We start from the raw sequence: 22694 nt of genomic DNA, 5'->3' as shown, positions 1-22694 counted from the left end.
TGCCTATTCCCGAAGGGCGTGCAATTGGAATTATATAGATTTAGCCCTTTGAGTCTGGCTTCCTCCTTAGCATAATACACTTGGCGATTCATCCATCTTGTTTCCACTATCAGTAATTTGTATCTTCCTATTGTTGACTGGCATGTAGTATGACTATACCGTAGTTAGTATATTAACTTGCCAGCCAAAGGAAATATGAATTATTTTTAATTTTTGGTGATCATGAATAAAGCTGTTATAAACATCCACACATAGGTTTTTCTGTGAACATGTTTCATTTCACTTGGATAAATCCCTAGCAGTAGGATTGATGTGTTATGTAAGTGGATATTTAATTTTACAAGAAATGCCAAGCTGTTTTCCATTTTGCATTTCCATCAGCAATGTTTGAAAATTTTAGTTGTTCAATTGGAAAATTCTAGCTGCAGAACAGCCTCACCAGCACTCGGTATTGTCAGGTTTTTATTTTATTAATTTTATTATAGTTATTCTAATATGTGGGTAGTGGTCTCTCACTGATTTTAATCTATATTTTCTTAATGTTTAATGCAGTGAGTGCAGTATCTGTTCTAGTGCTTATTTGCCATTCATATGTCTTTTTGTCTGTTCACATCTCTTGTCCATTTATTAATTGAGTGGTTTGTTTTCTTACGTAGTTTTGAGAATTCTTTATATATTCTGGATATATATATACTTTTTTTCAACTATGTGCTTTGCAAATATTTTCTCAGATTCTGAGGTGTGTATATTCATTTTTTGAACAGTGTCTTTCAAAGAGAAATTTTTAAGTTTCCATGAAGTCCATTTTATAAGTTTATCATGTTTTTTTCTTTTATGGATTGTGCTTTTGGTGTCATATCCAAGAAACAGTATCTTCTTTCATTTTCTTGAGAGGTGGTATGGTTCATGTTTAAATTTAGCTCTGTGATCCCTGGATGGCATTTCATTATTTTTGCATATGAATGTCCAATGTCCAGCAACACCTATTAAAAACTATTTTTATCCTTTGAATTGCCTTTGTCAAAGATTGGCCTTTGTCAAAAATTGATTGATTACATACATGAGGTGTTTATTTTGAACTCTTTATTCTGTTACATTTATCTATGTGTCCTTCCTTTTGCCAATATCATGCTGTCTTGATTACTATAGCTTTAGGATAAGTATTGATATCTCTTGATGTCACCACTCCACCTTTATTCTTTATCAAAATTGTTTTTAGCTATTCTAGATAATTTTTTTTTTCATATAAATTTTAATGTCCACCTCCCAATTTCTGCAAAAGATTTTTTGCTGGGATTACATTGCATCTATTGATCAGTTTGGGAAGAAATTATAATATATTGAGTCTTCTATACATAAACACAGTACATCACATATTTATGTCTCCTTTGCTTTCTTACATCAGTATTTTGCAATGAAAAGCATGCACATTTTACAAAGGATTTGTTAGGTTAATACCTAAGTATTTCACATTTTTCTATGCTATTGTAGAAAGTAATATTTTTTCAATTGTCAATTTCCAGTTGTTCATTACTAACACATAAAAATACATTGATTTTATATATTAACTTTGTATTTTACTACCTTGCTAAAATCACTAATTAATTCTAATAGCTTTTTTGTAGACTTATTGGCATTATCCACATAGGCAGTCATATCTGTCAAGAGAGGTAATTTTATTTCTGCCTTTTATTTTCTTTTTCCATGCCTCCTTGCATTGACTAGGCCCTCTAGTAAAACGTTGAATAAGAGTGATAAGTATGGGAAAGATATAAGATCAATACTCAAACATTAATATACAAGCAACAATTAGAAAATTTTATTATAATCTAGCTTGCAATAGCTTTAATGTCCCACTCCTGTATTATTTCTTTGATAATTTCTTCCCTTCTATTTCTAGTCTCCTTTTTTTGTAATGTCTATATTCAGATATGAGTCCTCTTGGCATGATTCCTTAAGTCTCTTTGTTTATCATTTACCTTTTACTGTTTTATTTGTGTTTGATTTCAATATCTAATACTTTTACAGGATTATGTTTTAAACTTTCTATTCATTTTTTAACTTTGACAATCCTGTCTTTAATCTTCAGCAGATTTTCTTTGTGTGTGTGACTTATTTTTCTCCTTTAAATTCTCTTCTTTTCCCTATATTATCTATGCTTTCTTTGGGGACCTTTTGGTTGTTTGTCTCGGGCTTTTTCATTTATGGAACTGATTTTCGTTTATTCTTTATTGTCCCTTCATACATAAAATGTGTCAGTAGAAACTCCGACGAGGAGCTCAGTGTAGATAGGGAATACTGGCATTTTACCTGAAACTCTTCAATACCAGGCTATGGAGGATTTTGCTCTTGAGCTTCAACACTTACTCTAGCTGCCCTGGATTCTCCAGATAGTGAATTATATCTCTTTAAAGAAAAATGCCATTTTTCTTTTGCTTGGGTTCTAAATGAATGACTATTGTACGTTCTGCATGGTGTGGGGGAAGAATTGTGCATTGTTTTCAAATATAGACTTGCAAACTCTCATTCTACTTTCAGCCCTTGACTCCCTGTCTGCTTCTGTAATACCTCCTATCTCTAACTCCAGAGGATCTCCATACATTTTTCTGGATATACTGCCTCCCACCTCATCTACTACCCTCTCCTCACATAATTCTAGGTCCTTGTTTCCTATGCTCAGTCACCATTTTATGTTTTCTGATGGATCTCCTTCCTACTGCTTCACTGTGACTGTCTTATATATTGTTAATTCCTTAACTATCTTCTTTAATGAAGCTTTAGAGAAAATATAAGTGTGTAAGCTTGGTCCCATTATGAACCAGGGGCTATAGATCACAGTATTTCTAAACTCATAATTAAAATAAAAGAGGAGAAAAAACTTGAAAGTATTCTTATATGGGTTTCTCTACCCATTAGAAAAAATAATTGGAAAAATTTTGTAACACTAAGCTATCATAATAAATGTTAAACAGTGACATTATGGGTGAAAATATTACCCTTTGTCTCTTACAATGGCTTCAAACAATATATTTTTAGTATTAAAGTAGATTTTTATAGTTTTTAAAAGTTCATGATTGCATTTGTATATGCTAATTGGAAAACTGTGACAATTATCTAAAAAGTACGAAGGTTAAAAATGTCACTTTTGTCTTAAAAATACAGATAGTATGAGTATCTTTTACAATGAGTTTTATTTCAAGTATCTGGCTATCTGCTACAAAATTTTATTTTACATTGTAGATGTTGTAATGGACTATGGACTTAAGTTTTGAGTTAAACACTCATTGGAACTTCTGAATGAAAATTTTTTTTTTTTATTGATGTTTTAATGGTTTCTAACATTGTGAAATTTTGGGTTGTACATTTTTGTTTGTCCATCACCACATATATGACTCCCTTCACCCCTTGTGCCCACCCCCCACCCCCACTGCCCTGGTAACCACAGTCCAGTTTTCTCTGTCCATGTGTTGGTTTATATTCCACATATGAGTGAGATCATGCAGTGTTTGTCTTTCTCTTTCTGGCTTATTTCACTTAACATAATACCCTCCAGGCCCATCCATGTTGTTGCAAATGGGACGATTTTGTCTTTTTTTATGGCTGAGTAGTATTCCATTGTATATATATACCACATTTTCTTAATCCAATCGTCAGTCGAGGGACACTTAGGTTGCTTCCACTTCTTGGCTATGGTGAATAATGCTGCAATGAACATAGGGGTGCATAAGCCTCTTTGGATTGTTGATTTCAGGTGCGTTGGATAGATTCCCAGTAGTGGGATGGCTGGATCATAGGGCATCTCTATTTTTAATTCTTTGAGGAATCTCCATACCGTTTTCCATAGACGCTGCACCAGTTTGCATTCCCACCAGCTGTGTATGAGGGTTCCTGTTTCTCCACATCCTCTCCAACATTTGTTGTTTTTTGTCTTGGTGATTATAGCCATTCTAACGGGCGTGAGGTGGTATCTTAGTGTTGTTTTGATTTGCATTTCCCTGATGATTAGTGATGTTGAGCATCTTTTCATGTGCCTATTGGCCATCTGTATATCTTCCTTGGAGAAGTGTCTGTTCATTTCCTCTGCCCATTTATTGATCGGGTTGTTTGTTTTTTTGTTGTTCAATTGTGTGAGTTCTTTATATATTATGGAGATCAACCCCTTGTCAGATGTATGTTTTGCAAATATTCTCTCCCAGCTGGTTGGTTGTTTGTTCATCTTGATTCTGGTTTCATTTGTCTTATAAAAGCTCTTTAATCTGATAAAGTCCCACTTGTTTATTTTTCTTTAGTTTCCCTAGTCTGGGTAGGCATGTCATCCGAAAAGATTCCTTTAAAACCAATGTCAAATAGTGTGTTGCCTATATTTTCTTCTATGAGTTTTATAGTTTCAGGTCTCACCTTCAGGTCTTTGATCCATTTTGAGTTAATTTTTGTGAATGGCGATAGCACATGGTCCACTATCATTCTTTTGCATGTGGCTGTCCAGTTTTCCCAACACCATTTATTGAAGAGACTTTCCTTTCTCCATTGCATGTTCTTAGCACCTTTGTCGAAAATTAGCTGTCCGTATATGTGTGGTTTTATTTCTGGGCTTTCAATTCTGTTCCATTGATCTGTGTGTCTGTTTTTGTACCAGTACCATGCTGTTTTGATTACTATTGCTTTGTAGTATGTTTTGAAGTCAGGAATTGTGATGCCTCCTGCTTTGTTCTTTTTCTTTAGGATTTCTTTAGCTATTCGGGTTCTTTTGTTGCCCCATATAAATTTTAGTATTCTTTTTTCTATTTCTGTGAAGAATGTCATTGGGATTCTGATTGGGATTGCATTGAATCTGTAGATTGCTTTAGGTAATATAGACATTTTAACTATGTTTATTCTTCCAATCCACATGCATGGGATATCTTTCCATTTCTTTATGTCATCGTGGATTTCCCTCAATAATGTCTTGTAGTTCTCATTGTATAGGTCCTTCACCTCCTTGGTAAGATTTATTCCTAGGTATTTTATTCTTTTTGATGCAATTGTAAATGGTATTATCTTTTTGAGCTCTCTTTCTGTTAGTTCATTATTAGCATATAGAAATGCAACTGATTTTTGTAGATTGATTTTGTACCCTGCAACTTTGCTGTAGTTGTTGATTGTTTCTAATAGTTTTCCAACAGATTCTTTAGGGTTTTCTATATATACAATCATGTCATCTGCAAATAGTGAGAGAGTTTCACTTCTTCGTTACCTATTTGGATTCCTTTTATTCCTTTTTCTTGCCTAATTGCTCTGGCCAAAACCTCCAGTACTATGTTGAACAGGAGTGGTGAGAGTGGGCAGCCCTGCCTTGTTCCTGTTCTCAGAGGAATGGCTTTCAGTCTTTCCCCGTTGAGTATAATGTTAGCTGTGGGTTTGTCATATATGGCCTTTATTATGTTGAGGTACTTTCCTTCTATTCCCATTTTATTGAGAGTTTTTATCATAAATGGATGTTGTATCTTGTCAACTGCCTTCTCTGCATCTATTGAGATGATCATGTGGTTTTTATTCTTTGTTTTGTTGATGTGATGTATCACGTTGATTGATTTGCGGATGTTGAACCATCCCTGCGTCTCTGGTATAAATCCCACTTGATCATGGTGTATGATCTTTTTAATGTATTGTTGTATTCGGTTTGCCAATATTTTGTTGAGGAGTTTTGCATCAATGTTCATCAGCGATATTGGCCTGTAATTTTCTTTCTTTGTATTGCCTTTGTCTGGTTTTGGTATCAGGGTGATGTTGGCCTCATAGAATGATTTAGGAAGTGTTCCATCTTCCTCTATTTTTTGGAATAGTTTGAGGAGGATGGGTATTAAATCTTCTTTGAATGTTTGGTAAAATTCACTGGAGAAGCCATCTGGTCCTGGACTTTTATTTTTTGGGAGGTTTTTGATTACTATTTCAATCTCTTTACTTGTTATTGGTCTATTCAGATTCTCCATTTCTTCTTGGTTCAATTTTGGGAGGTTGTATAAGTCTAAGAATTTATCCATTTCTTCTAGATTGTCCAATTTGTTGGCATATAATTTCTCATAGTATTCTCTTATAATCCTTTGTATTTCCATGGTATCCATTGTAATTTCTCCTCTTTCATTTCTAATTTTATTTACTTGAGCCTTTTCTCTTTTTTTCTTAGTAAGCCTGGCTAAGGGTTTGTCTATTTTGTTTATCTTCTCGAAGAACCAACTCTTTGTTTCATTAATCCTTTCTACTGTTTTTTTGGTCTCAATATCATTTATTTCTGCTCTGATTTTTATTATTTCTCTCCTTCTGCTGGCTTTGGGCTTTGTTTGTTCTTCTTTTTCTAGTTCTGTTAGGTGTAATTTAAGGTTGCCTATTAGGGTTTTTTCTTGTTTGTTAAGGTGGGCTTGTATCGCTATGAGTTTCCCTCTCAGGACCGCTTTTGCTGCATCCCATATGGTTTGATATGGCATGTTATCATTTTCGTTTGTTTCCAGATAGTTTTTGATTTCTCCTGTAATTTCATCAATGATCCATTGGTTGTTCAGTAGCATGTTGTTTAATCTCCACATTTTTGTCACTTTCCCAGTTTTTTTTTCCTGGTTCATTTCCAGTTTCATAGCCTTATGGTCTGAAAAGATGCTTGTTATGATTTCAATCTTCTTAAATTTATTGAGGCTTGCTTTGTTTCCCAACATATGGTCTATCCTAGAGAATGTTCCATGCGCGCTTGAGAAGGATGTGTAGTCAGCTGTTTTTGGGTGGAGTGCTCTGTATATGTCTACTAGGTCCATCTCGTCCAGTTTTTCATTTAAGTCTAATATTTCTTTATTAACTTTTTGTCTGGATGATCTATCCATTGCTGTAAGTGGGGTGTTAAGATCCCCTACTATTATTGTGTTGTTGTTGATTTCTCCTTTTAGGTTTGTTAATAGTTGTTTTATGTACATTGGTGCTCCTATGTTGGGTGCATATATATTTATAAGTGATATGTCTTCTTGATGGAGTGTCCCTTTTATCATTATATATTTCCCTTCTTTGTCTCTCTTAACCTGTTTTATCTTGAAGTCTACTTTGTCTGATATGAGTATGGCAACACCTGCTTTCTTTTGTTTGCCATTAGCTTGGAGTATTGTCTTCCATCCTTTCACTCTGAGCCTGTGCTTGTCTTTAGTGCTAAGATGTGTTTCCTGAAGGCAGCATATTGTTGGGTCTTGCTTTTTAATCCATCCTGCCACTCTGTATCTTTTGATTGGAGAGTTCAATCCATTTACATTTAGGGTAATTATTGAAATATGAGGGCTGAATGTTGCTGTTTTGTCACTTATTTTCTGGTTCTTTTGCATTTCCTTTGTTTCTTGTCCCATTTGTTTTGGACTGCCAATTCAGTTTGGTTGTTCTGTCTTATGATTCTTCTAGTTTTCTCTTTGTTTATCATATGTGGTTTTGCTTTGATTATTTGTTTAGTGGTTACCTTGAGGTTTGGGCAGAAATTCTTGTGTCTGAGATAGTCCATTATCTGATAGCCTCCTATTTCCTTATACTAAGTCAATTCAGTCACTTTCCTCTTCCCCTTCTAAGTTGCTCTTGTTATACCTTATTCTATCTTGTGTTGTGGCTGTGTGTTTACAGTGATGAGGTTAAATTTATTTTTGGTGAATTTCTTCCTTTGATCTTTGAGTTTAGTATTTAAGTGGTTGCTAACCTATTCCGGTAAAGATCTACTATTTCTCTGATTTTGTCTACCTACTTTTCTCCTTCCTCCAAGCTTTGTGTTCCCTTTCTCTTCTTTTTTTCAGGCCTGAGGGCCTTCTTGAGTATTTCTTGTAGTGGGGGTCTCGTGGTCATGAACTCCCTTAGCTTTTGTTTATCTGGGAGAGTTACTATTTCTCCATCATATTTGAAGGATATTTTTGCTGGATAGAGTATTCTTGGCTGAAAGTTTTTGTCTTTCAGTATTTTGAATATATCATTCCAGTCTCTTCTAGCCTGAAAAGTTTCTGTTGAGAAATCCGCTGAGAGCCTGATGGGAGTTCCTTTGTACGTTATTTTTTGTTTTTGTCTAGCTGCCCTTAATATTGTTTTTTTGTCGTTGACCCTGGCTAGCCTTACCACTAGGTGTCGTGGTGAAGGCCTTTGTCTGTTAATATATATAGGTGTCCTGTTGGCTTCGCTTACTGGTATTTCCTGGTCCTTCCCCAGATTTGGGAAATTTTCAGCTATTATTTCCTTGAATAGGCTCTCTGTTCCTCTTTCCCTCTCCTCTCCCTCAGGAATACCTATAATTCTTATGTTACATTTTCTAATAGAGTCAGATATTTCTCGGAGTCTTTCTTCATTTCTTTTTAGTCTTAGTTCTCTCTCTTCTTCCATCTGGAGTATATCTGTATTCCTATCCTCTAAAGTACTAATTCTTTCCTCCATATTGTCAGCTCTGTTCTTTAAAGATTCCAGATTCTCCTTTATCTCCTCCATTGTGTTCTTCATCTCCATCAGCACTGATTGGTTTTCTTTATGATTTCAATCTCTTTCGTGAAGAAACTCCTAATCCCATTGAATTGTTTGTCTGTGTTGTCTCGTATTTCATTGAGTGTTTTTATGATAGCTATTTTGAAATCTCTGTCATTTAGTTTATGGATTTCTGTGTCTTCGGGGTTGATTTCTGGGTGCTTGTCATTTTGTTTCTGGTCTGGTGCTTTCATATATTTTTGCATTGTGGTTCCTGTGTTGGTTTTGATTTTCCTCATCCTGGAAGTCTCTGGTTGCAATTTCCACCTGCCGCCACTGTCTGGTGGTAAAGGGCTGTGTAGTCTAAGCCCCCTGTGCTCTGCCCCAGTTTTTCTGCTGCGATCCGCAGTTTTGTTTTGTTTTTTTTTCCCGCTGCGATCCACGGGTCCAGTCCAGTTTGTTCAGGTCTGCCTCGGATCGCTAGGTCTGGTCGAGCTGCAGACTCCGGGTTGCGGGGAGGGGGGAGCTCTCTCTTTTGCCCTCTGGGTCTCTGACGTGGGAGGCTTCTCGTTTGCCCCTCTTTATCCGCTCTCTGGGGTGCTCAGATGTTGATGGTAGCCCTGTGGCTCCTCTGAGTCCTCTGTGTGGGAGTTTCCCACTGGCTGAGAGAGCCCGAAGAGCTACAGTTTTCCCGCCGAGGGCCGCCCCTCCCCCCTCTCTGGGAGCCGCGCGGACCGGGATCGCTGATCTGATGGGGAGGGAGCGGAGTTCTCCTTACCTCTCCCCACTTCCTCCGGGGGCCCAGCACGTTCCGCTCTCAGATGTGCGGCAGTGTGGATCCCTCCGCTCTAGGTTTTCACTGTCTGGGATTCCGTTGTTGGTCTGTGGCTGTTGCTTTTGTTGTATCTTGTGGGGGAAGAATTCACGGGAAAGCTCACTCCGCCATGATGCTGACGTCACTCCCTGAATGAAAATTTCTGCAAGATATAGTAATATTTTTTTAACATAGCATGTACTTATAAATGTTAATAGTCAATATCTTTGTGGAAGCGGTAAAATATTTAAGTCAGAATTGCTCACAATTTGTAATATAAGCTACAGAAGAATATCTTGTAGGTAGCCGTTAGAAATACGAAAAATTGATATGCAAACATATATTATTCTGGATCAGATCAATTATTTAATTAATCCATTATTTAGCTTTTGTAAGTGGTTTTAAAATAAGTTTTATAGAAAATCCTTTTTAACCATGTATCTTCTTTCCTTTGGTAATGGGTCTCTGAGCATCTGAAGAAAACCACTGACTTACTCTGTGCTCAGGAAAATATACATCTGCCAATACACATGGAATCATTCAGACAGTCAAAGGATGTTTATGGCTAATGTTCAAGTTGAATTCCCCTACTTTTTGACACCAAACAAAGGAAAAGGACACATTTCCACTTCACTGAATATATTACCTAAATCATTTTAAAGTCTGCAGATATTTTTGGCTTTGGCTCCAATTGGGAGAAATGTGTATTATATATAATAACTGAGATGTCCATTTTTTTTATTTCAAGAAGAACACTTTATTCCAGTAACCCAAGATAATGCTGATGGTTATTGTGATTATTATTATCATTTGAGTGTTTTTCTTTGAGTTATGTAACACATGAATCAGCTGTGTATATTCTTATGTATATACACAGCTGTATGTGCAATGTGAAAGTTAAAGCATGGGAATAGGGACACAAAATAGCTTATTTCTTCCTGTCATTGTCTTTAGTTTTATTTTATTGTCAGTCTTTATCTGTTTGAATGCTGTAGGACAGGTCTGAGTTTTATTATAGTATATATATCTATTAGGAAAGTCAGTTTTATTTTTATGCAGTGGAATATTTTTACCTTCTCCAAAGTTTGCAAAGCTTAATAAAAAGAGAAAAATGACTTGTTTTATGTGATCACATTTGATTGTTAGTAATAATTCTCATTAATATTAATTCTTATATTGTCATTTGCATGTCTCACTATTAAGTGATTTACTATGTAAGCAATCAGCAAATACTTCATAAAGGAACGAATGAAATGATGGAGGACAATAGCTTGGAATAGCCCCGGAGTTGTTATCTCAATTCCACAGATAGATAAACATCTATAAAGAAGATAAGAACAGAGGCATGTGCCAAATATGGCTTTTGGTTTAATTTTCATTACTTTATGGTCATATTTTATAAGTTGCTTGATGTCTACTGCAAGTTAATGGGTTATCCAAGACTGACATTATTGTCTTTTGATTCTCAATTTTGGATTTTGTTTTGCTTTGTTCTATTTTAATCTCAGTGGAGAACCCTGTCCCTAGGTGAGCTAATTCAGCGAATATAAAGGAAAATCTTCAAACAGCATTGATTCCTTCATTTAATGAATATTTATAAATTATTTTCCACTTGAGAATCACTGTACTAGGCCAACTTAATATGCATGCATTTATGAAAATATAGAAACTGACACTACAGTCATCAAGGTGCACATAAAATGTTATAAAACTACAGTGGAGAGATTATCTCTTCAAAGAAGTTTAAAAAGAGCATAGAGCATCCACAGTGAGTTTTATTGATGATTAAGGATATATATATAACTTGGTGCACCGGGTTTTATGTTCAAACACAGACTCAGTTTCGGATATTTTTTGATGGCAGGCGGTTTTTAGGGAAGTAGCTAGTACTTTACGTGTGCCCATCAAACTTGTTTATTCCTTCGACCTACTTCCTGTGATATTGCTATTCACAAAGTCCAGACAAAGAGCTTGGAAGATGCAGCAAAAATTTCTCAAAAGCAAAACATGACAATTTATATTTGGAATTAATAAACACCAAAGGTACCAACCCTGCTCATTCATTTCAGTTCAAAGCAGGGAGATTTAGCCACTTGTCTTAACCTTTTGCACAACGAAGAAACAATTGGAATATTACCCCGAAAATATTTATATTTGAAATAACATTGAAATGCATTCTGTGAGGAAAATAGTCTGTCAGCGCACTGGCAAGGGCAAGCCCTCCATGAATGGGAACTGTCAGTACTCTGCCTTCAGCGACATCACTGAGTGTGACATTTGAAATAAATTTAGCAAAAGAAAAATAATGACAGGGCATTTGAAGATGCTTTGTACTGTGTGTCTAAAAGGCTTTCAAGAACACTGAAGCATTATAGCTTTTTTTGTAATGTATATTATCAAATACACTTAAAACTATCCTAAAATATTATTAACATATTAGTTATTGCTCCAAGCATGTAAAGAAACTGCACAACAGACCTTTTATATAGTTATTTCCTCTTTTGTCCTGCTATTCATATACAAATTGAGGGCCAAAATGCTTCCAAGTATTATCAAACATCAACACATTTATTTCCCCCCAAAAGTAAAACAAAATGGAGAAATGATAAAGAAGAGTAAAATGGCAAAATTGAAAACCAGAGACTTGAGTTGTTGCTCATGCCCAAGTCCATCTTTATTTAAAACATATATTTTAAAATAAGCTCTTGATTTTGGAATAATTTTAGATTTACAGAAAAGTTGCAAAGATAGTACAGAGAGGTTCTGCATACCCTTCGACTAGTTTCGCCTCATGTTACCATCTTATATAACCATGGTACATTTGTCCATATTAAGAAATCAATATTGGCACATTACTATTTACTAACCTAAAGACATTACAGTAGTCATCCCTTATGTGCAGGGGATACGTTCCAAGACCCCCAGTGGATGCCTGAAACTGCGGATAGTACCAAACCCTATATATGCTATATTTTTTCCTATGCATACATACCTATGATAAAATTTAATTTATAAATCAAGCACAGAAACAGAGATTAACAACAATAATTAATAATAGAACAATTATAAGAATATACTGTAATAAAAGTTATGTGGAGGTAGTCTCTCTAAAAATACCTTACTACGCTGTACTCACTCTTCTTCTTGTGATGATGTGAGATGATACAAGGCCTACATGATGAGATGAAGTGAGGTGAATGATGTAGGCATTGTGAGGTAGCATTAGGCTACTATTGACCTTCTGAATATATGTCAGAAGGAGGATCATCTGCTTTGAGTGATCCTGGATCATTGAGCGATGACAACGTCAATGGTTGGATGTCAGGAGTAGAGGATGTCGATGGCTGGCGATCCTCAATAGCTGAAGGTTTTCTTTTGCCAAAACCTTTTGGAAGAACATTGTAATTGGAAGTTGTTGTCTGGAATTTTCCATTTGACATTTTCAGACTGCAGGTGACCAAGGGTAACTGAAACTGCACAAAGCGAAACCGCGGATAAGTGGGGGGGCTCCTGTACGTGGATTTCAACAGTCTTCCACCAACATCCTTGCTCTGCTCCAGGATCTAATCCAGGGTACCACATTGCTTTTAGTTGTCATGTCTCCTTAGTCTCCTCTGATTAGTGGCAGTTTCTCAGACTGTCCTTGTTTTTCATGATCTTAACAGTTTTGAAGGGTCAAGCAAGTTTCCTAGTTTTTATGAGCTTAACAGTTTGAGGAGTCAAGTTTGTAGAATGTGCCTCAATATGGAATTGTCAGATATCTTTCTCACAATTAGACTGGGTTTATAAGTGTTCTTCTCACATGCTATTAGGAAATAAACGACATCATAGATGATGTTACACTTGGTTAAAGTAGTGTCTGCTAGTTTTCTGCAGTGTGAAGTTACAATTTTCCCTTTTCATATTGTTTTTTGGAAGCCAGTCACTAATTCCAACCTATAAAAGATATTTTAAATATGAACATCTTGAATATTCAAAGAACTTCACTAATATTGGGCAGAAAGTTCAGTATATTCACTACCATCCTCATATGAAAAGGAGAGCAAAGACACATCTAAAATTCTTGAAAGTTAGGATGTTTTACAAAAGCAAAAAAGAACTAGAATTTTGATTGTATGCCTTCTCTTTGTCATTGTTAATTTCTCAGGTTTTTGTCACTCTTCTGATGAGTTTACCAATAACTCAGAAACTCTTAGGAGTTCTAGGATTAAACATTCAGCATCCCTGTCTAACAGAGTGCCTGTCACACAGTAAACTAAATAAATGAATAATTTTATCATTCATTCATTCATTTACTCAGGGCACTACTAGGCCTGTGCAGTGAACAATGCAGTAAATAAATCTGTCTGGGGAGGAAATGAAAAACAAATTAAATAGAAAAGCATTCTGTACTATAAAAGAATACATATATTTTTATTTATTGGAACAGATGTTTCAGGAATAAAAAGCAGTGTATTTATAAGTTTGAACAGCCTGTGCAAGATGCTTTCATGGCTAAGTTTGCTTCCTCAGTACTCTTGGCAAATTTTTGAGAATATGGTGAAGAAAACTACTAAAACTTCAAGGAGGTTATCATATGTGATTTATTAAAATCATCCAAAAGTAATTTATTATATAGGATGGACTAATGATAATTCATTAGTTTAATTATTTGACATTGTATTTGATTTTCATGATTTTTAAATGAAAACTTTATTTAAATTAAATCTGTGATTAAAATAATTGGTTAATAGAATTGGGTAAGATGCATTAATGATCTGTCAGATTTCCTGACTCAGGAATCTAGTAGCATCACAAAGGGAATACTATGACCTAACTGATCTCAATAATGACACGTGACTAATGACAGATCTCATTCATTTCTATAGTTCGACAAGTAACACTTGTTCATATCATTGAATTGCAACTGTTCAAATATATATCAATACCATTCCTTACTCAAGTAATAAAACAAATATCAAAGAGAAAACTTCCAGAAGCTTCGCAATCATTCATCTCTTTGATAATTAAGATATTAAAATTCCTAAAATATTACTATCACACAATCTAGTGCTTCATTAAGTTAACTAGAACATGTGCTGGAAAGGAGAAGTCAAAGCCTGTCAACAAATTCTGCTCTATTCAGATCACATCTAAGATATCATGTTATAGCTTTTGATCATTATAAGAGGAGAACATAAAGTGATTATCAAATTTCTGTTCAATCCACACTCCCCTTTTTCTGAAAACACTCATCCCTACCTTCAAACCATAGGTGAATACCTCTTGTCAAGCTAGTTGACTGAGTCAGCAGACATCAGGTCATAGTCTAGGCTAGGATAATTATATGCTTCCTCTGCGAATTGAGCATCAGGACACAAAGACTACTTCATTTGTTGGTCCCGTTCAACAAGAAAGTGATGTAAAGCGGAGTCTGAGTGAACCAGGCTGGTCCATGAGCATGAGGACCAGAGAAATCAGCTCTTCAGAGAAAAAGCAAGTTGAATCCAACCCAGGAGAGAAGCAGAGATGAAAAAAGTCCCAGTAGTGAGATAAAGACTCCTAGAGGGCGTAGCTGCCTCTATTCCTGGTGGCTTTTACTCCCTGTTGCAATCTATTGGAGAACTTGTCTGTCCCTCCCTTGCAGTCCTTGACATATCCCTGCAACTTTCCAAAAAGTCTCCCCTCTGTTTGTATAATTAGATTTTATTTTATTTTTTTGCTACTAAAAATTACTGCCTAAACAGGGAAAAATGGACCAACTCATTTATCCCCCAAACAATGGAAGTTGTATAAATCAGAGGGCAAGAAGAGGGCAGAAAGTGTGATAACTGTACTCTAATGGGTAAAAGGCTTTCACATGTTGCTCCAGATTAAAAAAAAAAAAAAAAATGAACCAAGAGATGAAAGTTAGAGAAATAGAGAAATTCAGGCTGATAATAATGTAAAAATAAGCCCCAAAATTTCAGAAAAATACAGTAATTAAAAAAATCAGAAGAGCTTCCTCATGCTCTCCAGATTTGTTCCTCACCATGAGTCTTCCAGAAAGGGCTGCATGCACCCACACAAGAATGTTTTACATTGAGTGAGAAGTTTGCCTGAGTGCCCTCTAAGTATGCTATGATTGTAATTGATAATGAAATGATGAATCTCTTTTGGCTATTCCTAGAAGATGCTTAATGATGTTGCATATGAAATGTCATGATACTGTAAAAATGAGGAATCTATTTTCAGTTCAGACTACAAGTAAGAAGAGAGCATTCTCTCCAAAAGGATACCTTCCGTTGTAACTGTACAGAGAAAATGCATTAATTGTAACAAAGATTGCTCATAATAAAACACCGAGGTCTGAGAGCCAGAGCTGAAACAGAGTGTAGTCATTTCTGGAATGAGCAAGTAAAACTTTAGTTCTATAAACCTGTCCTTAAGCAAATCCTAAGAATTATCTGATACGGTAATAATGGCTGTGAAGAATGAAGTATCTATTTCAGTCAAGTCTAGAGTTTATACAGATTAAGTTCGTTGTGGAATCCCCTACACTTCCCTGGAAGAGAATCCAGAGACTCTTCACCTAGCCATTTCAATTAAGGATTGTCATTGATGCCTTGGTGTAGAATGCCTTGATGCTGATAACAGAATCCACTGGGTATTCTTTGTAACTTGAGTTTATTAGTATGTATAATAACATGTCTGTAGCTCTTCTTATGTAAAATGGGTTCTGTCCATCTAATTAAGTTTTCACAGAGTCCAAAACCACTGAGTCATTGTAAGTTTTGTTTTAAATACTAACAATTCTGGTCATCAATTCCAATGTGTGTTTGGAGGGATTTTCGTACACCACCAAACAATTCTCCAACACCAGCTGGGTGTCCTACAGTTCAACTCAATTTGTGACACTATCTACCCTGAGAAAGTGTCAGATCCCACAGGTTAAGGGCTCTGTCCTACAAGATTGCCCCCCACCCCCACCTTCAGACTCCAATTGCGAGTCCAGGTTGTTACCTATGCTGCTGTATATATACAGATCTGAGGACTAGCCCAAGGCCGTCCTTCCCCAAGGAAGCAAGAGCACTAAAGAAGTAGGGTGTACAGAGTGGTTATATACCGTCTTGGAACAAAGAGCATACATCATATATGACAGGAATGTCTTTTTAACCATAGTCACGAGATTGCTTTGCTGGCACAGCAGATCGGTGAACACAGCAGGTTGGTGGTCACAAGGTGAGTGGTCACAAGGTCACAAGCAGGTCAGTAATTAATCCTTAGTTAGGGAGAGATGCTTATCCTAAAGGAAATGCCAATATGGGGGAAGTTACATCCCTATCTTTAAGGGCATCCTTCCTGTCTCTGGGACATGGTAAATATTTAAAGCAGATGTACAGTGCATGCTCAACAGGCCACATCAGGCCGTTTTGGAAACACAAGGTCAGGCAGAATTAGTTTTAAACCAAATGGCTTCCTCATATACTGCAATATATCCTGTTACTTTTCATTTATTTATCACAACGACTCCCTCCATGGGTTTGATTAATTTGCTAGAGTGGCTCACAGAACTGAGAGAAACATTTTACTTACTGGATTACTGTTTTATTATAAAAGATATAACTCAGGAACAGCCAGATGGAAGAATGCACAAGGCAATGGGGAAATGGCTCAGAGCTTCCATGCACCACTCTCCCAGCACCTTCATGTGTTCGTCAACCTGGAAGCTCTCCAAACCCCATTTTTGGGGGGTTTTTATGGAGGCTTCATTACATAGTCATGGTTGATTAAGTCATTGGCCATTGGTGATTGATTCAACTTCCAGGGCCCTCTTCCCTGCTCTGCGGTGGGGGTGGGGGTGATGGGACTGAAAGTTCCAACCCTCTAGTCACATGGTAGGCCCCACTGGCAACCAGCCCCCATCCATAGGTGCAGTCCAAATGTCATCTCACTAACACAACAAAAGACACCTTTATAGCTCTCATCACTTAGGAAATTCCAAGAGTATTAGGAGCTCTGTACCAGAAACAAGGACAAAGACCAAATACATATTTATTATCAAAACCCACAATATCACAAATACTATCTGGGTTGGTTGGACCTTACCTGTCTGTTAGATTCTATGCGTGGTTTTCAAGAGTTGGCCTCAGGAGCATCCTTGTGGGCCTTTGTTTGGTTCTATCTGGTGTAAAGCTGAGGAAAACTCTGAAAAAAATTTCTGTGTTAAGCCAAATTTTCAAGCCAATGGGACATTTTAATTTAATTTAATTAAAGAAGGCATTTCTAAGACGATTTCATTTGGAGGTTCTGATATCTTCCTCAGCAACTCGCCCATCAAGAACCAGTCCTTGAAGGAATTTTGTTGAGGCAACTTCACTTTTTTTTTCCTTTTGGTTTAAGTTTCTTGCTGATAATATTAACTTCACTTCCTCCAACTTCCTGATGAAACGTTACATATCCCAGGGATATTTAACTTCACTAAGCTGTGACAGATTTGATGTGACCATGTTAATATCCATTTTTTTATATAGTAAAGGGGAGATGTTTTGTTCAAATTTCTGGGAAAAAAATAGTTTGGTACTGTGAATGGGTTGGAGAGTATCAGTGGCTTCGAAATCATTGATTCAAAAAGCCAAAGAATAATAGGGCATTTCTGGTGCGTGATACATAACATATATATAATATAATAATTATATATTGTATATATAATATATATAATAAATTATAAATTATATAATATCATAAAATATATATAATATATTATAAATTACATAATATATATCATAAAATATATATAATATATAAATATATAAAATATGTTATAAATATATAATATATAATATATATAAATATACAAAATATATTTATATTATATATAATATATATAATTTATTATATTTAATTAGATTATATTTAAATAACAAAATCTCGGTAAGAAGGGACTAAGTGGTTTAATGCCTCCTATAATTAACCACCCATTGACCAAAGAACTCCTACTGGTCCTGGTGAGATTCCTAACTTATAGCCTTAACTTCTCAACTTTGCACTACTCAAAATTTTTGTGAACTTCACACTCTGATAATTGCTTTTCTTTCTAAACCAAATTTCATTCCCTTAGGTACCCTGCGACAGCACCAAATAACAAACAGGAAGTGTGACGGGAACAAGTATTTATTTAGTTCCTAACTTGCTCTAGGCTGTAGTCTTGTCACAGAATTCTAGAATGGCCTTTGCAAGGTGAATATAGACTTCAGCTCTTAGGATTTGATAGTGAGTGAACAGGATTTGATAGTAAATAATATTATTTATTAACTTTAAATAAAATTATTTATTAACTTTAAATATTTATTAAACAATAATATTAATGCTTCATGTTATTGGTTTTAAAGTATTTATAATTATCTCTTCTCAATAAAAAAATGTATTGGCAATTTAGTATGTCTTTCATTCTCAGACTTTTTTTTTTTTTTTGATGAGGAAGAGCAACCCTGAGCTAACATCTGTTGCCAATCCTCCTCTTTTTGCTGAGGAAAATTGGCCCTGAGCTAACATCCATGCCCATCTTCCTCTATTTTGTATATGGGACACCTGCCACAGCATGGCTTGATTAGCAGTGCATAGGTCCATGCCTGGGATCTGAGCCTGTGAACCCTGGACCGCCAAAGCAGAGGGAGAGAATTTAACCATTATGCCACCAGGCCGGCCCCTTATTCTCAGACTTCTTAACACAAATTTATTTACATAAAATAAAATGTATTTCATAATCTCTATGATGTCCTATAATTTACACCATATTTATACTCCTGTCAAAATTTCCATCTTCACAACATGTTGTATTACAGGACAAAGTGAGTGAGAGAATCAAGTCTGAATGTCTATCTCATTAATAGACTATGAGCAAATTCTTCAAAGCAGAAGGACATATATTTTCTTCATGTCCTCAAAATTTGGTTGAATTTCTAGCACTGAGTAGGCTCTCATTAAGAGTCTTATGAATGAATATGCAGCTAATTATTCTATTGCCATTTTATTTTGTAGATGCTCATGATCAGAAGTGCACATTTTTGTGGATTTTTAAGTTTCACCCCAACTCTCAATACTAACTCCTAGGACCACATCTTAAAATTTCTTGTTCTTATACAGCAGTGGTGGAAGAAGCAGTGTCATTAACACTGCATGATTCAGCGATCTGCTTTATGACTATGTACTGAGTAGGAATGGGCATGTAATAGAGAGGAGAGTTTGGTGAGAAGAGGTTCATCCTATTGGTTACTGGTCAGTAAAATATGTGAAACATAGAGGATGGCTGAGAGATCAGGAGGAAATAGAGAAAGGATGGGGATATTGGTCTTTGTGATGTAAAATGGATAGAGGAATTTGGGTCCTAAGAGAGCTGGAAAGAGAAGAGATGAAAGGATGATATGTTGGAGTTTAAGATTTCCTGATATGATGTGATTAATGTATTCGTTTATTTAATAACTATTTAGTTAGGCATCTAATATGCACCAGATACTATGCTAATTGTTGATGACACAGTGTTCAACCCGAGAGATATTGTCCCTGTCCTCAAGGAACTTATTCTTTAGGGTATTCTGGGTTGAAAGTGAGGATGTGTGTGAGTAGCTACAGTAGGGTGGAACTGAAGATTCCTGGAACTGAAGGAGTGAATAGCTTAGAGAGCAGATGTTGCACGAGTCATCCTATGCACAGAACAGTAACAGAGACTAAAGAGGGGAGTGTTGAGCCAACTGCCCAAAATATAGGGTATGTCCAGGACAGAAATATAGGAGGGTATTATGCTGTGTAAGTGAGTAATAGAAGCTTGGAAATGCAGAGATTTTAGCATGAGGCATGGGCAGTGATCTAGAAAGAAATAGCAATTCTAAGCAAGAAGACTACCACTCTTGTCTCAACCTCACCCTTGAGGTAACTAGGGCATAGAGTTGCAGAGTAAGTAGTGTTCAGTTAAGCCAGGGAAAGGCACGAAACATTCAGTGAAGTGAACAGAGGTGTCAGAAAATGAAATCTTGGGAAACTAGGAAGCAGTCTAGAGAAAGACAATGTGTCCTGTCCTCCATAAAGTGAGAGATGCTGGATTTTTCCCACTATCATATGTTTTCAGTATTGAATTACGTGAATATATCTAGTTCACTCAGTTTTGTTAGTTAATGCTGAATTGAATTCTCTGTAAGAAAGAATTTCTTTCCTAAAACAAATGTATTGTACATCTCTATCAAAATGCCTGTTGAGTGTGTTCTTAGCTTTTCACAAACGCAAATAGAATTAAAAGGGCTATACAATTTTGGATGCTAGGTAATATTTGGAACTGTGTGATAAAGCATGACTATTTTAGGTAGAACAAAATTTGCCTTTAACCTTTGGAATATTTTACTATGTTCTTGTCCTTTTCAAAATGACTACTTATTTTTTTTTTTTTTCTTGGTAAGGAAGATTAACCCTGAACTACTATCCATCGCCAATCCTCCTCTTTTTGCTGAGGAAGATTGGCCCTGAGCTAACATCTGTGCCCATCTTCCTCTATTTTATGTAGGATTCCTGCCACAGCATGGCTTCATAAGTGGTGCATAGGTCTGCATCCAGGATCCGAAACTGTGAACCCTGGGTCGCTGAAGTGGAGCATGTGAACTTAACCACTACACCACCGGGCCAGCCCCATGACTACCTATTTTTAATTCCAAAAGTTTGCTGGGGTTGAGCTATTTTCTTGAGCTTATTCTTCTTCTATAATCAACCCATCATTGTTAGGGCAAGCTTAGAACATTATGTATTCTTAACTGCAAGACATTGTAGAACTAAAACTGTAATACTGTGAAATTTTTCTTAAATTTAGGCAATCTCCCAAAACAATTTTATGAGAACAAGCAGTTCAATGTGGATGGTATTTCCTTTTCTAGATTTTTCTTCTAAAACAAAACTATTTTGTTAGGGGGAATAAGTTCAAGTATATGGGAAAATATCTGCTAATTATTTAAAAATAAACACAATCACATTTTAAAAAATTATTTTATTGAGGTCACATTGGTTTATATATGACATATAAATTTCAGATATAGATTATTATATTTCAGCTTTGGTATAGACTGTGTCATGTTCACCATCAAAAGTCTAGTTTTCATGCATCACCATACATGTGTGCCCCTTTACCCCTTTCACTCTCCCCCCATCCCCTTCCCCTCTGGTAACCACCAATCTGTTTTCTTTATTTAGGTGTTTGTTTAACACAATCACATTTTAGTTTAATTAATATAATAGATGAATTTTTAAAAGGCATTTTATAAATTATAGCTGCAGTGAATCTTTGTCATAGAGTGGCAGCTTAGTACGGTGGTTAGGAAGACATATCAGGAGACACACTGCTGTGGGTTAGAATTTCAGCTTTATTTCTTACCAGGTGTAAAAAACATGTCTGTCTCCAGTTTTCTTCTGTGTTGAATTGTGGTAACAGTACCAACCTCATGGGTCTTTTGTGAGGTTTAAGTGAATTATTTTTAATGGCACATTAGAACAGCACTTGGAACCTGGTAAGAGCTATAACAGTGTTACTCTATACATATACACATACATACGTGTGTGTGTTAGCTATCGACATAGTGCTTTAAAACTTTAGGAATTAAAAACTAATTTCTTTCCAAAAAGTACATAATACTGTATAAATCAAAGAAAGTATAAGAAAGGAAAGAAAGAAATCAACTTTTGAGTGTTTAATGTGTGTGAAGCATATATGTTACATTGTTTTGTTCTCAGAGCAGTCTTCTGAGGTATATTTATCTCATTCAATAAATTAGAAAACTGAGGGTAAATGTTTAAGTATTTTTCTCAAGGTTGCATGCTGGTAAGTGGCCTAGATAAAATTCAAATCATGATCCAAAAAACACCAATATGTATACTCTTCACACCATTCCAAACTAAAAAACCTTGGTGGTATAAAAGGGAATATTTAAAAATGGTATTTATAATACTGGAGATATTCACAAGGGGGAAATGTTTCTTTCCTATTCTCCAGCTAACCTACAAGCAGAGCCACATTTTTCATAGTTTTTCACTTTTACTTTCCCACAAACCTATAGTTCTAACCAAGTCAGGGACAGAGAGATATAGTGGAAAATCCTTGCATTCCTGCTTCAGTGTCACCTACAGGGTGGAGTAGAAATATGAATTCAGAATTGTTGCTGTAGTGGACAGAGTAGACTAAAAGAAATTCATCTCAACATGAGGTAGTCTTCTTCCACCCTGTGAATCTGGGCGTGGTCATGGGGCTGCTTGTGATCAATATTAGTAAACATGATTCAAGCAGAGGAGTGAAAAGTTCCTGTAGATTGGAGCTTCACCTCTTTTGCTGCTGGGAACATTTCTTCTATCATGTGCATAAGCCTGGACTAGCCTCTTCTGAAGGTGAAGAGACCATAAGGAGGGAGGCCATACCAGCCATCCCTGCTGAAGTCTCCTAGACTGAGCACTGTGC

Source organism: Ceratotherium simum, chromosome 4 (genome assembly GCF_057802395.1).
Source record: "Ceratotherium simum simum isolate JZ-2026a chromosome 4, ASM5780239v1, whole genome shotgun sequence".
NCBI classification, from domain to species: Eukaryota; Metazoa; Chordata; class Mammalia; order Perissodactyla; family Rhinocerotidae; genus Ceratotherium; species Ceratotherium simum.
Note: the sequence above shows the minus strand (reverse complement) of the source record.